The following is a 14486-nucleotide window of genomic DNA, read 5'->3' on the forward strand; positions in this document are numbered from 1 at the left end:
GGTGCATTATCTCACTTCACACCCTGAGAGCTATGATGAAGAGATGGAGCCGAAGTTTGTATGAACCCATAACACACCAACAAAAACTTGTAAAGACATTCATAATGTAGTCCATGTGGGTCAGATGAATCAAAGCCTCTGCTCAGCCTTTCATTGTGTTCATCTTGTATTATCTTACATTATTTTACTGTAGCTCACTGTGGCTGAGAAGTACTGTTAAGTGCACCTGAAACACAGCATCAGCTAAGAGCTTACAATGCAGCGGTAAAAAAATGTTTTCCACTCATCCGAACATTTTTGTTGTCCCAGAAGCTTAAATCTCCAAGGACAACAGAGACAAAACTCTACCTTCGCCTGCTGGCTCTCCAGCCATGAGAGACTTGCATAACAACCGTATCATTAAAAGAGCTACCTCTCAAAAAGCTCGACACCCACTGATTAAAATAGCCTACTTGATGCTGACACTATGCATGCAGCTTTCCATGTAAGGCGTGGTGTTTACCTGCAGGGTGACAGGAGGTGTGACGACTCTAGAATATAGATGGCTCGAGTCAGAGGAGGCACAGCCTGGATCGAAATATGAAGGTGAGTGATATGTTTATGAAAATTGGCAACATTTTCATTTAAATTAAGAACTATCTGATCAAAGTGCAACTAAACGAGATGACAAATCTGACCAAACTTTCAATGCCAGCTTTTGGTAATGATAGTTTTTGAACCCAGTATCAAAAAAAGTATTGAAGCCAAACCTCATACATTAATCATGGCAGTGAGTTGATATGCACAAACCCCGCTGGATGCAGCTCAATCCTAAAATAGAGTTACAAATAAGATTTGGCTTGTTTTAACTACTGCACTAGAAGTAATTAAGTTTTATTTCTGTTTTGTTTGGTTGTTGTTTTTTTTTTTGTCCTTCACACATCAAATTTGGCTTTAATGTATTTGGATAGTCCAATGATAATGTCACCACAAGATGATAAAAATAATTAGAATCTACTGCAAAACATATAAAAGAAAATGAAATGCATGCAAAAAGCACAAATGCAGGATTAATGTAGCCTGACACACCAGATGGTTTGTTACACAGAACCATCTGAGAAGTCGTCCTTGGCAACTGTTTGGAAAAGGGCAGGCACTTTCAAAAAAAAAAAAAAAAATACTTGGCAGGTGATTGGATGAATCATCTGTCTGTCACCGTCTATCCTTGTGAGGCAGCTGGATTTGCAAGATCAAGAGAGAGTCCTCATAGGACGCTGATTGGTCCAAACCACTGGTGGTTTGGACACAAGTGCATAACTTGAAGCCTGACAAGATGGATTCTGGTGATGTTGTGATCTCGCAAACCCAGCTGCATCACAAGGTAAGAATTCATGTTTAATGTAATTCGTAACTTCTTCAGTGTCTCCCAATGTTGATGTTACATATTGATTCTTACAGCTACAATCATTTACTTTATGTACCAGTTTGAGTTGCTCATGAGCAAAGTGCAACTTAAAACCAACATGTAACCTACAAGCAGTTTAGACTGAATAACATTTGTCTTATGGGTGTTTCTATGTATGACACAGTCCATGAGGGTACAGTAAGTGGCAGTGGCATCAATATTTTAAATTTAATCAGTGTGAACCTGCAGATGCACAGACTGTTATTCATAAAAAGATGTCAAGCTTAATGCACTGAAACATGTTTGCAGTTAGCATTTCCTCAGACTGTCTGCAGGATATTAATCCAACAAATGAATCAAACTTGCAGAGACGTCTTTCTCACTATTAGGGTCTCGTTTGAATTCTCAAATCTGGAGCCAAATTCAACTCCATCTGCTTCAGTGTTTCTCAGATACAAACATCTGTGATTGCACCAATCAGCTGAGCTCAGACAAACAGTGTATAGCAAATGTTTTTTTTTTTTTGTTTTGCCATTCTGGCACCAGTTTCATCACTGATCCCAGTCGGGAACATATACCTCTATCAAAACCATCAAATTCATCACATTTTTTCGTCTGTGCACCTTCTGAGACGTAGACTGAACTTTTACTTTGCTATTGATACAACAATCTGCGATGTAAAAACCACCCCGACACATAAACCAGACAAACATCTCATCATTTTTCTGTCTGACAAAAGCAAAGCAATCGATGGCAGCTCTCCCTTCCACAGCATCCTTTCTTAAAGATGTTCATTTGGGGTTTTGTAAAGACTGAAAGGTCTCAAAGAAGATATACAACTTGTGCTATGACGGTGTGTAATTTTCTGACCAAACGCAGACACCCAAACAAACTGTTGAGACAAAACGGCTAATTACATTGTCAACTGAGAAAAAGCAAAGCTCCAAAGGCCACTCTCCCTTTTTCATTATGTGATTGTGATTCTGCAGTCTTCCATTAATCTTCATTTATCAAAACAGCTGAATCTGCTGACTCAAAGGCAGCAGTGACAAGAGGAATCAAACTAAATCTTCCTCTTACCAAACAATCTTGACCTACTGTCAGCTGATACGCCGTGTGCCTCTGTTTGACTTTTTCACATGACATTTATGAAGGACGAGCGGTAAAACTTCGGGGGTTACGTAAACAGGGGGACGTCCATGACAGCGCTCGCACAACACAACCCACCTCTCATGCAAACACACATGGTCACACATACCACACATGATCTCTCTCGCTGACATGCGCTGCACACACTGCACCTGCTGTGTCATATGATTTGGGTGTCGCCAGGAACTGCAGTTACTTTACTCCTGTTTGTTCTTATAGCCGAGTTACAGGGAAAGCAACTGCCGATTGATTAGTCGTTATAACAGAATTAATATGCAAAAACTTTAGTAATTGATCAATTAATTAATTTATCGACCTACCTTCTATTTGTAGATGTCACTCTGGTTTCTGGGATGTGTGATAGACATTTTTCTGACACTTTATAGACTAAATGATTAATCAATTCATTAAATAAACTATCAACAGACTAATCAATAATAAAAAAAATGTTAGTCGCACCCATAAAACTCCTCTCTCTCTTCTTGCCAAAAAGAGGTGGCACACTCTGATAATCAGCGTCTCTTCAGAGCCTTTTTTAAAAAACACTGCCAAAAAGGTTCAAGTTCAAAGTAGAATTGACTGTAATTCTCTCAAGGCTCAGCACAAAGGTGGATGAAATTTCATTCCTTCAGGTGTACCTTTTAAGTCTAAAATCAAAAACCCTCCGGGGAGGTTTTCAAACATTCATTCTGTCGCTACGAAGTTCAAACTGAGTCACGCCTGGCTGAACATTGACCTCTGTAATTACTTATTGACAACGTGATTACCTAAATTAGAAATATAATTGCCTTTGAAGGAGGAAAGAACAAAGAGACTTGATTTAGAATGAAGTTTAATCCACCTTTATAATGTAGTCTTCAGCCTCTTTGTCTTTAAAGTTGCTCCATATTAAAGTCACTTTTATTCTATTTCATTTTAAATTCACTAACAAGTCTACCTTACTACCACGGCTATAAATGTCTTTTTTAACTCAGACTAACGGTGCAAATAGTTAGTAAGTGTCTCTCATTCATTAATTGTTCTTGTTCTTCCACCAGCAGCTGATTACAGTTGAACATTCTGTTGCTAGTAGCAACCGCTGCTGGTAAAACTACATTTGAAATACATCTGAACCTGTTCGAGCTCGAATCTGATCTGAAATATGCGAATGGACGACACAAACACGAACCCATGGAACAACCTTAGCAACGGCCTTAGCAACAAAGGCTCCTTGTGGGCGTGTGTGAACAGTCTGACGTCATCACGAGGAGGAAGTAGAGGTGACATTGCAATCAAAGCGTTGAGTATTTTTACAAACGTTCACCTCAAGTTTTGGAACTTTGACCATATTTAACATAGACATCTGACATCACAACAGTATAAAAAAAATCACAAAAAATGCTCGTCATGATGTCCCCTTTAATGTTCATTTTTACTGGTGACACGTCCTGCTCTCTGTTGTTTATGATACTTCCATCTTCTTTCTGATTCGTAATCACTGTGTTTTATCCAATACTGTTTTCACAGTTTCACTATTGCTTCCAGTAAAAACCTCAAAGGCCAACTTCTCATCTTCAAACTTCAGCGGTATCATGTTTAAGTAGCTGTTTACCTGCACACCTTCATTCATAGTGAGGCGTTTTGTTTCTTGGCTGTTTCTGTGTATATTTCAAACCCTAAATTTCACATAAAATATACACTGTAATGATCTCGCAAAAAAATCTCACATTCAAAAAGCTTCCTTCTCAAAATGAATAAATAACATCGACATTATAGTAAGAAGATGGTCTACCAATAATTTCAACAAGCCTTTTGCTACAAAACACGACCACAGAGCAAACACATAAAAATCAGTAACAGTCTGCTAAACATACACCCTGTTGTTTCTTGACTAGCATGCAAAATGAGAGGCTTTAATAAACATGTGCATGTACTATAATAAAGTAAACTAACTCAAGTTCCAAAAGAGGTTCAGTTAATATCATGTTTCGCCATAAAGCAATCAAGCTGATTACGTTACATAATAACACAAAGTGTAGAGGAAGACTGTGTTCCTGTTTGTATTCAGTTATTGTCTAATGACTCTGACAAGGCTTAAGTTAATGCGGTAATGATTTACCGAAGTTAAAATGCTATACATGGCACTTTGGACATTTCCTTTTATTGATGATGCACTGATCAATGTGTCACCATCTCCGATAAGCCACACCTCCATGGGAATGTGACTGATGTATTAAAAAGCGGACCTGTCGGCTTTGGACGCAACCCTTATCGCTGATAAATGGCAGGGATTTGTCTTTGTATCTTTTGCCACCGCGCACACCTGCCTAGTGTTTTAACAGATGTGGTGCAGACAGAGTGCTTCTAAATGATTTGGTGAGTGGGTGTTCTCTTAGTCAAAGGTCACATCTATTTAAAAGGTTTTTCCAGATGAAATGTGTTTGAAGTGCAGCGAGGGGAGGGCGGGGAAGAGCGCTGCCGGAAAAACAGCAAGGTCATTCCCATTGCTTCCCATCCCAGAGCACACGGTACATGTTTAACAATGTATGTGTGTGTGCATGGGTGTGTGTGAGGCATTAAGATAGAGAGAGAGAGAGAGAGAGAGAGAGAGAGATGATGCTTGCATTTAAGGAAGTGTAGGTGACAGTGCAAGAGGGTGTGTTTCAGAAAAAGGCAGACCACCAAGTGCAGTAAAAATGCTAAAATTTGACTCTATGTGAGCAAATATCACAGTGTAATTGGTTAAAAAAAAGAAGTGTTGAAGTAAAGTTACTTAAGATAAAAGAGCGTGTAGCTACATGTGACCTTTTCAATTCAAATCCAAAAGGCAGACGACTGGATTCAAACCTTAATTGGACAAAAATTACAATATAGAGCCAAATTACTCTTCTCTTCATGGTAAAAGAACCAATCCACTGGTTGCTCTCTGTCACAGACTAACACCAGTCACTTCCTTTCATTAATTTGATAAAAGACTCACACACACACACACAGGAATGCACACAAGCGAACCGCTGCCAAGAACTAAATGACACTTTGGTACATTTCCTAATGTTTAAATAAGCATCCCCTAATTGAGTTGCACAATGCCACAGCTGCAAACATGGTCCTGATTTAGCTGCAGCACAAAAGTAGGTTAAAACATTATCACTGTTGATTTTTTTTTTGCAGCCTGCAGAGTGGGCCGCTGGCACCGCAGCTCTGATTATTTAACAGCCACTGAAAGTCCAAAGAGCTACCTGATGATGCTTCAGCCTCCAGCACTCACAGACTGCACGGACTTTAAAGTTAGAAATATATTTTGCAAAAACAAGGAAAGATTCTTTAAGCAGATACTTAATCTGTTAGTGCTGAACGATAAGCTGATGCGTTGATTAGTACATCAGTATTTGCTGGCTGCAGCTTCACGAAAATCACTTGTTTTACTCCAGTTCATGTGATTTGGTGTTTTTTTATTGTTGGATATACAAATAAACCAATTTTAGGTCATAAATCAAGCTCTTGAGATGCACATTGTTCATTATTTTGAATGAAACAGTTGCTTCAACACAACACACACACACAAGTATATATATTTTTTGGCTTATAATCATAGAGATTTACATTTCAGTTATCAATACATGTGGCAAAAGTTGGGTGAGCATTCCTATTGAAGCCCAGTATTAATGTTAAATGTAGTTTTGATCAAATTTTAATTTAATTTATAATGCGCACTATATTAATTATTAGTTTGCATCAGTCCATGCAAACTGAATTTTGCTGGAGTCATTAACAGATTTTGAAATCATAATATTTTAAAGTATTTGGCTGAGCAATAAAAGACACTTTAAATGCATATAATTTATCTTACCAATCTGGCCAGTTAGTGTATTTTTCTGGATTTTAAATATCAGAATAGAGGAGTGAATAATCCCTTGTCTCTGGATGGACCAAGATACTCTGGCAAACATGCTGTGACAAAGTAAATGTCCACAATCCTGTCTGAGCCAAAGCTGTGCTGCATTGACATGACCCACACCCAAAGATACAACATCATAAAAAGTTATATCTGCAAAGCTATAAAGCATGATAACTACTATCAGTACAAGCAACATCTGCGAGACACTCCGTGTTTGTTCTGTTGATGGCTGGCATTAGTGGCAGAGAAGCGCTGCTGCTGTAACATTAGAGCTCAGTTCCACCTTGTGCTGCCACGGGCACTGCAAAAATAAAACTATGAAAAGGATGCAGGAAGCTTACTCAGCATAATGAAAAGCAGAAAACAGAAAAAGCACAGATTGTTTTGTTTCTTTTTTGATCTTTTTACCTGTATCCATGCGGTTACAGCTGTGGCTTCATTACTTTTTGTTCCCCTCCAAGCATGTGAGTGTGGGCAAGTGTTGCATGCACCGTGCGCTCTTCCTGTCCGTAACAAGGAGGAGGGAGTGCTAGCATGCTAGCTCTCGGTCCTATAACTGGCCAGGGGGTAAATAGATGGAATACAATCTGACCACTACAAACACACAAAGTCACAAACAGACACACACACACACACACACACATATACTTAGTCACCCTGCTGAATTCCTAGCAGGCCGATGCTGCCAGTAAATTCCTTCCTTGGCCCAGTGAGCATGAGGCAGTGACACATTTGGTTCAGCTCCATGCTGCTGCTGCCACCATCTCTTGCTCAGGTTTCACAGCCATCCACTTCCACCTACGCACCCACACATCCAGCACACATCACAAACATAAACAGCCTCTTTCGTTTGATTTTCTCACAGTAAATCTCTCTCTCACACTCTCATCGCTCCTTTCCTCACTCCCACTTAGTCTGGAAAGCATTCAACATTACCCCTTTGTTTGATTAAATTAAGGTGTATAAAGCCCGATAGAGGGTTTTTTTTTGTTGGGTGAAGTGGTGAAACCAGACATATGCCGGACCAGTGTGGTAGTCTGTGAGCTGAATGCGACCAATGTGCCCACTGGTACAAAAATCACTGTCATGAGAGTTATTACAAATCTCTTATTACACATCTCAGTCTATCAGGCTGAAAAACAAGACCTATTATAATACCCATAATGCTAGTCTTTTGTGCCTCAAATGTGTTGGACGCATTTGATTTGATCAGTGGTGACGACTACATAAAACTGTTGCTTTATCATAAACTGTGCAAGGCTTTTACAGTTAGCTGAAGGGTGGTGCCAATGTAGGTTACCAAAAAAAGCTACAGTGCATCAAATTAGACTTTTCCCGTGTATACACACACAATAGGATTCAGTATTTTTACACAAAAAAGGACTACCTACTGTGGAGGTGTATCTGCATTTTGCATAATGCAGCTTGCTCTTTACTTCATCACTGACTCATCACCCACCTACGTATCCCTCTCTGTCACACCCATTGTTTATTAGTCAGACAGGAAGCGTAGTTAAAGTGGCACTACTACAACCTGGTGTATGACCTCAAGGATCTAGCAAGCGATGCACAAAGCATCATTTGCTCATTACATCACAGCACTTTTTTGTTGCCAGGCAGCTCCCCCATCTGGTTTCAATGGGACCCAGTAAAATAAAAAGCATCTCCAGCAGCAGATAGAGGATAAGGTGGGGCCGACAGAGCAAGGGCAGTTGCTCAGCACTGCTGGCAGACTGGCAACAACACCATGCCAGTAATGGAGACCCTGCTGCCAAGGCCCAGATGGGCATCGGGTCCACATACCTGCCACTACATGTACTGTACGGTCTAGGAAACAATGTGTAATGTAATACACTGCTGCACAGTGTTTGAAACAAGCGGCAACTGTCGCGGCTTGAGGCTGAAGCCAGCAGTCCATTTACCATCTCTGGAAATACGAAGTAAGTCATTTTTTTCAATGAGTAATTATGGTCTCAATTGCTAAATTTAGGTCCTCTAATAAGTGTGCTGGTGGTCATTTTGAAAATTATTGCTCTGTTAATAGGATTTGAAGACTTGTCTGCCGCGTGGGCGTTGATTGACAGCTGTGAGTAACAGTTTGCTATAAAAAAGAAAAACATTAAGACATTTAAAGTCTAGATGTTTCAAAATACGACTACAGAGCAGAATAAACAGTGATAACACAACATATTGGGGGTATAAATCTTATACAGTGCCATGAAAAACAATTTTAGGGTAGTCATTCAATATTGGACATTATTTCAAATTTTATTACAATATCATGCAATATGTTTCCTCTTAGTAACAACCGATGAGAGCAATATACAGTGCAGTGTCAAGCAAATACATTTTACATTCTATTTTAATTTTAAAGAGGACCTATTATGCATACCTTATATTCAGTCACATACATAATGTTACAATATCAGATTTTCATATTAAGGCTCTGGACGCTTGGTTTCTAACGTTTTTTTAACTTTCAGCCCGAGCCAACGTCGGCTCGTGACAGATTTCTTCACATGGTTATCTGCTCCACGCACAGCACGCAAGTTCACTGCTCTGCTCTGTAAACATTATGGCATTTTTCCATTGTTTTGGGGATAGTTATGCCGAGCCATGACTTGAGTCAAGCTGGCACGCTGTGAGTGTTGTTCCACTACACAAGATGGTAAAGTAAAATAAGTTGTTTACCTGTTGGAGGTGTGCTGGTTGTCTGCAGCTCTTCATCTGGCTGTATCTGCTTGTACTATTCCTCCCTGCATTATTTCTAACCGATCCGCTGAACAAAGAGCTACAAATATCCCCATATGTTGTTGTGTCGCCCACTTTCTAGCACCACTAATGAAGCTCTGCTAATTCCGTAAGGAACACATGTCATTTCCTGTAAATTATTCACAATAAAAGTCTCCTGTTACTTAGTCATTTAAAAGCTTTTAATATGATGCATTAAAGCAGGACATGTTGGGTTTGCATCAGCAGTAACTTAACCTGACTCTGATATGGCTGCCCCTCAGCAGCTTCCGGAAAGCTGGCCAATCAGAACAGAGAGGGCTCTTCGGGAGGGGGGAGGGGCTTAAAGAGACAGGAGATAAGACTGCCTGTAAGAGACAGAGGCTAAACTGAGTGGCTGAATAAAGGGCCAGTAAAGTATAAAAACTGTGAATCATGCAAAGCTACTCTAGAGAAATTAAAAATATAGAGCTGGAAATGAGCATAATAGGTCCACTTTAATATACTTAAATTGAGGTTGGCGGTAAACATCTATTAGGTGAGGGAGAGAACTTCAATGTTGTTTCAGTTTACGACTAGTTAATGATTGTCAGGTGAGTAAGAGTGTCTGAGGAACATTTTCAAGTTTCTTCATCTTGAAGAGCATCTTAAAGTTTCCTGGAATTAATGAATGTGAAACAGAGTCAGCACCTGGCCTCTTCATTTTTAATTTTTCTTTGAAATTAAGTGGTTGTTGACTTTAAATCAACAGGCCTAAAAAGCTTTTACCAGCTGAATACAGTAATTCTCCAAACAGCTACCTGCATTCATTCATATGAGATGGAGACATACAGTATTTGATTCATGAGACATCTTTACATTAGCAAATATTTTCCTATTCAGCTCACTTTCATGAAAACTCCATTACCTGTGATGATAAAGCAGTCATGACCTGTCACCTGCAGTGCATACATTAATACTGAGTTTAAAATTTAATGCTGCCAGTGACGATAATACTGTCAGATAACATTATCCCTCCCTTCAATCAGTAATAGCCAAAGTCAAAGAGGCAGAAAAACACTCAGCCTCCACTGAACAGCTCTCATGCCCCCCCAATGTAATGTTGTAGTTATAGCACTTGTCTCACACCATAAACACTTACCGATACATCATTCTCTGTGTTGACAGTCAACAAAAGGTAAAGGTTTGCCGGTGCTAATGAAAGAGAACCCAGCAGGCATTTCAACAACCCAACAAATGCGACTCCAACGCATCATATTGTGACAAAATGAGTCCTGGCGCCAAATAAAGGGAGATGCATGTTTTTAATAGTGCTGTTAACTAATATTAGTTATGTGCTGATATGACATGGATGTTTGTTTTGTTTTTTTAACCTTTTTCAAGCATGGGACGTAGCATCAATTACACTTTACTGAACAGTGAATCATCAACAGATGTCTTCAGATAAGTTGAAAGAGAACAAGTTAGAAGATTTTTGAAATAACATTCATTGACAAATATATTGTTTTGTCATATTTTGTGAAAAAATGTTGCCCTCCAGCATCCCCCCCCCCCCCCCCCCCCCACCCCCCAATGGAAATTATCAACATTTATTATTAAAAAACATACAATAGGTGGACAAGCTTAGAGTAAGCAGGGCTCATTACTTTGAATGAGAAATGTTAACAAGACAGTTTAATTTTCCCCACATGGTTATAGCTGGCTGGTGCAGGGAAAAAAAGAAAATGTTCCTAAATTCGAAATATGACTCTCATTATAGCCACTCTTCACCGGGCTGAGGAGCAGAGTGCCTATTAAATGTCTTATTGCAGAGATAATGAAAATATTTAGCATATACAGGAATAGCAGCGGAATGGAGCCCTGTGATTGGGAAGAGCATGTAGAAGAGTGAGCAATGCTTAGGCTCATTACGAAAGTGCCTGCACTGACTAAAAATGAGCCTTCGCACCGCAGATTGTGCCTTTACAGCAAATATGATTCATTGTGAGTCCATTGAGAAGCCGCTTGACAGAGGAAGGATTTGGGGGGGAGGCTATTTAGGGGCACAGAATGTATGTTGCAAAGAAGGCAATTTTATGGATTTTATAATTAAAAATGAACTTCTGCATGAGTCAAACATGCTGTCAATTTTGTAAACAATAAGTTACTGGATGAAAAAAAGTAATAGAGGACAAAAATGTAAGGAACAAGTGCCAAAATTCACTTTAATCAGCATAGTAACAAGGCATCCCGTGAAAATCTGCTGGCTGCTCTTCAGCTGTGGTTACGTGGGCGCAGGTCAATATCAAGAGGTAAAGTGGAGGAAAAATGGCGTATCCGTAACTCAAAGCAGCAGAAAAGCTGCCTACAGTGCTGGGTTAATGATATAATGTGATACTCTATTGATCCCTGTTGGCAAATTCTCTTTTTGTTTGGACACCTACAGAACGTCCTACAGAAGCTGTTTGGGATTTAGCGGTTTGTTGAAGGGGCCACTTGAACAGTTTAATGATTGCAATAAGATTTAATTAAACCAAAATATGAGAATTGAAGCTTAAGACAAACAAGTATGAGCCCTGTTTATTCCTAACCTCACTGTAGTACCATCTAGAATAAATATCTGCAGGACTTAGCTGTCTATATACATTTACTTGGCCAGAAAAACTGTTTTTTTATCTATGAATAAACCTTAAAAAGATGATAAGCCAAGTACATTTAAAACATTTACCATGATTAAAACTGAAGAGCAGTTTCACTTTACTTTAATCGCTGCGGAGCGTCGACTAACATCTTGTTAGGGCTGGAATCTGTCGACCATCAATCCCCTCCTGACAATGCGACAGCAAAGCAACAGTTGCTGGGCTGTTGATCTACAGTATCTGCTTCCACCATCTCTTATCCTGTCTGTCCTGACAGCATGTGGACATGGGAGACTTCCTCAGTTGACACAAACACCAGGGCTCACAGTAAACAGAGCAGGAGCGGCGGTGGAGCTGAATGCAAATACGCTGATGACAACAAAAAATAGAAATATAACCGAAGCTGTAAAGAAGACAGCTCACATCTGACAACTGGCTTACATCGATAGGGATGTTACAAGGTTGAGGAGAGTCGGCGCTATTTAAAAACTAGGGTTAAATAGTAAATAAACACACGGTTCCACATAGAGATTAATATATTCAGGATAAGATAAACAAAGAGAACTGAAACAGAGATATGTAAAAGTAAACATCATGAGTGAAGAAAATATTAAGGAGCTCTAACTGTGTAACCTACTGTTATATAGTTCAACAGATGAGAGTATTCTGAGGAGGAATGTCTTACATTTAGGAATATTTCTTACAAATGTGTACTTAAGAACAACAGATTTGGAAACTTAAGTGGTGTTTTGACCACCTGGGTCATCAATATGGGTGAATGAGTCTACTTTTGATCTTGGAAACAGCAGGAATGAACAGTCAAGCTCATCTTTTAAATCAGCATGGATGAGAGGACTCATGGAAAGTTTGAACATCCAGTTAATGTTTTTTGGCTTGTGTATAATGTAATGTTTAGTCTGTACTTGATATATTTTGGTGAGGAGCAACAGGATACAACAGAAACCTGACCAGATACCCTGTGAGCCAGCTGACAGACTGAAATAAGGTATTAAATTGCGGTATTAAAACAAGCACTACAGGACTTTCAATGTAAAAGAGTGGTCAAAATGAACACTGCGACGTTCAAACGTCCGATTTTGGCTGAACGTTGGCACTCTCTCCATGTTTCCTGTCTGCCTCTCTATTGTCAGTATCAAATAAAATGGCAAAGTGTTCAAAAAACCCTTTATTACAAAGGGTTTCTGTAGTTCTTGTCCTGAAATAGCAGCTTGTGTTCACTTCACTCGTCTGGCACATAGGCAGGACACGTATCCTCTAAAACCACGCTAATTAAATCTCTTGTGTCACATGAGTCACCGTTCTTGCCCGTCTCTTTGAGGTGATCATATTTACATTGATTCCAGGGGAAATCAACCTTTGTACCCCCACAAAAGTACATGCATGGGACTATTTATAGAGCGTCCCGGTGGCTTGGCAGGCTAAACTATACATGTATGTCTTGCTCTCCGTCGTACCTCATGACTCCTCTCTGCTAAAAACGCAGGAATATGGAAACATGATGTTACCACTTACCCTCTAACCGATGATATTTTTGTATTTTCTCTATCTAGTCCATCCTACTGTTAAGACTGTTTTATCTTTCTTATTTCCCTGCTCTGAGCACATTTCATTTTTTACATCATTTCCTTCCTTCATGCCCCTCCTGACATCCTGCTCTCAACAAAACATATCGCTAAATTTAATAATGTATTTCGGACCAACTGCTGGCATTTAATTCGTCTTCATCATTGTCATCTTTCCTATATTCTTTTGATGCTGTCCGGCTCACGTCCCCACCACCGCAGCTGCCGCCCCCACCCCCCTCCCTCTACTCCCCCACCACGACGCTCCCCAGACAGACGCACGGGTTATAAAGCGGCCCTGACGGTTAATTGCAGCTCCATCAAGTAGCAGAATTGGGATTCTTCAGCCCTGATGAGCTGTTCTATCTTGATTGAGGTTGTATTTTCGGGAGGGTGGGTGGGCTAGGCGGATGGTGGGGGCAGATGGTGGTGTAATAGAGATGTCCATCACAACCAATCAGAAACAGCAGACGGAGTAGCGTCCACCTCTGTTGCTACTGGTGATGCCATAAGGCAGACGCAAACTCCCCCCCACCACCGTCCCTCAAGAGACCGCTTTGGGACATTTTGTTGCTATGGCAACATCAAGATGAGGCCATCTTTAGCTTGAAATAAGCCCCCACTCTTGTCCAGTGCAATAAATATTGCCAAATAGCACTGGGATTTTATGGTGGGCTTTTGCAAAAAGGAGGAGATTAGAGTGTTTATTGCGAGCAACACCTCTTCTGAAAGTGTGTTTGTGTATGTGGACGACAGGAAAGCAGCTTTTAGCCGGACACAGAGGGGATCGGCATGGGGACCGGCAGCCTGGCATGCTAATAGAAGACGAGTCTACACTGCATTCACATTCAAAACACTTCACAGCGTCCTTACGGGCCTCGTCTCAGAGAGAGGAAGAGATTTTGTATGTGTGTGTGTGTGTATGAGAGCGAGTGTGTCGGTATCAATGGGAGTCGAATCAAAACCGGCAGAAAAGAAAGAGAGTACAAAAAGAAAGCAAACTGTTTGAATTATTAAATAATCAAAGAAATAAATGGAATACTAGAAATGTGGTACCAGAATGTTTCTGAAAGAGAACAAAGTGAGTAATAAGACTTGTACAATGAAACTTAAAATCACATAATACATCATGAAAATTAACAGAG

General features: G+C 39.9%; 1 protein-coding gene across 6 annotated transcripts in view; it reads right to left on the reverse strand.

The window, feature by feature from the left end:
* LOC121897966 (pleckstrin homology domain-containing family A member 7-like) overlaps positions 1-14486 on the reverse strand; it is a 144247-nt gene that overhangs the window by 71082 nt on the left and 58679 nt on the right. Inside the window, exon 1 of one of the 6 annotated variants that reach the window (XM_042412794.1) lies at positions 6819-6899. The exons of the other annotated variants lie outside the window; for them this stretch is intronic. The gene's annotated coding sequence lies outside the window, so the exon portion shown is untranslated. Of the gene's footprint in view, positions 1-6818; positions 6900-14486 lie in introns of those variants that run through there. 6 annotated transcript variants of the gene reach the window in all.

Source organism: Thunnus maccoyii, chromosome 5 (assembly GCF_910596095.1).
Source record: "Thunnus maccoyii chromosome 5, fThuMac1.1, whole genome shotgun sequence".
Lineage (NCBI taxonomy): Eukaryota > Metazoa > Chordata > Actinopteri > Scombriformes > Scombridae > Thunnus > Thunnus maccoyii.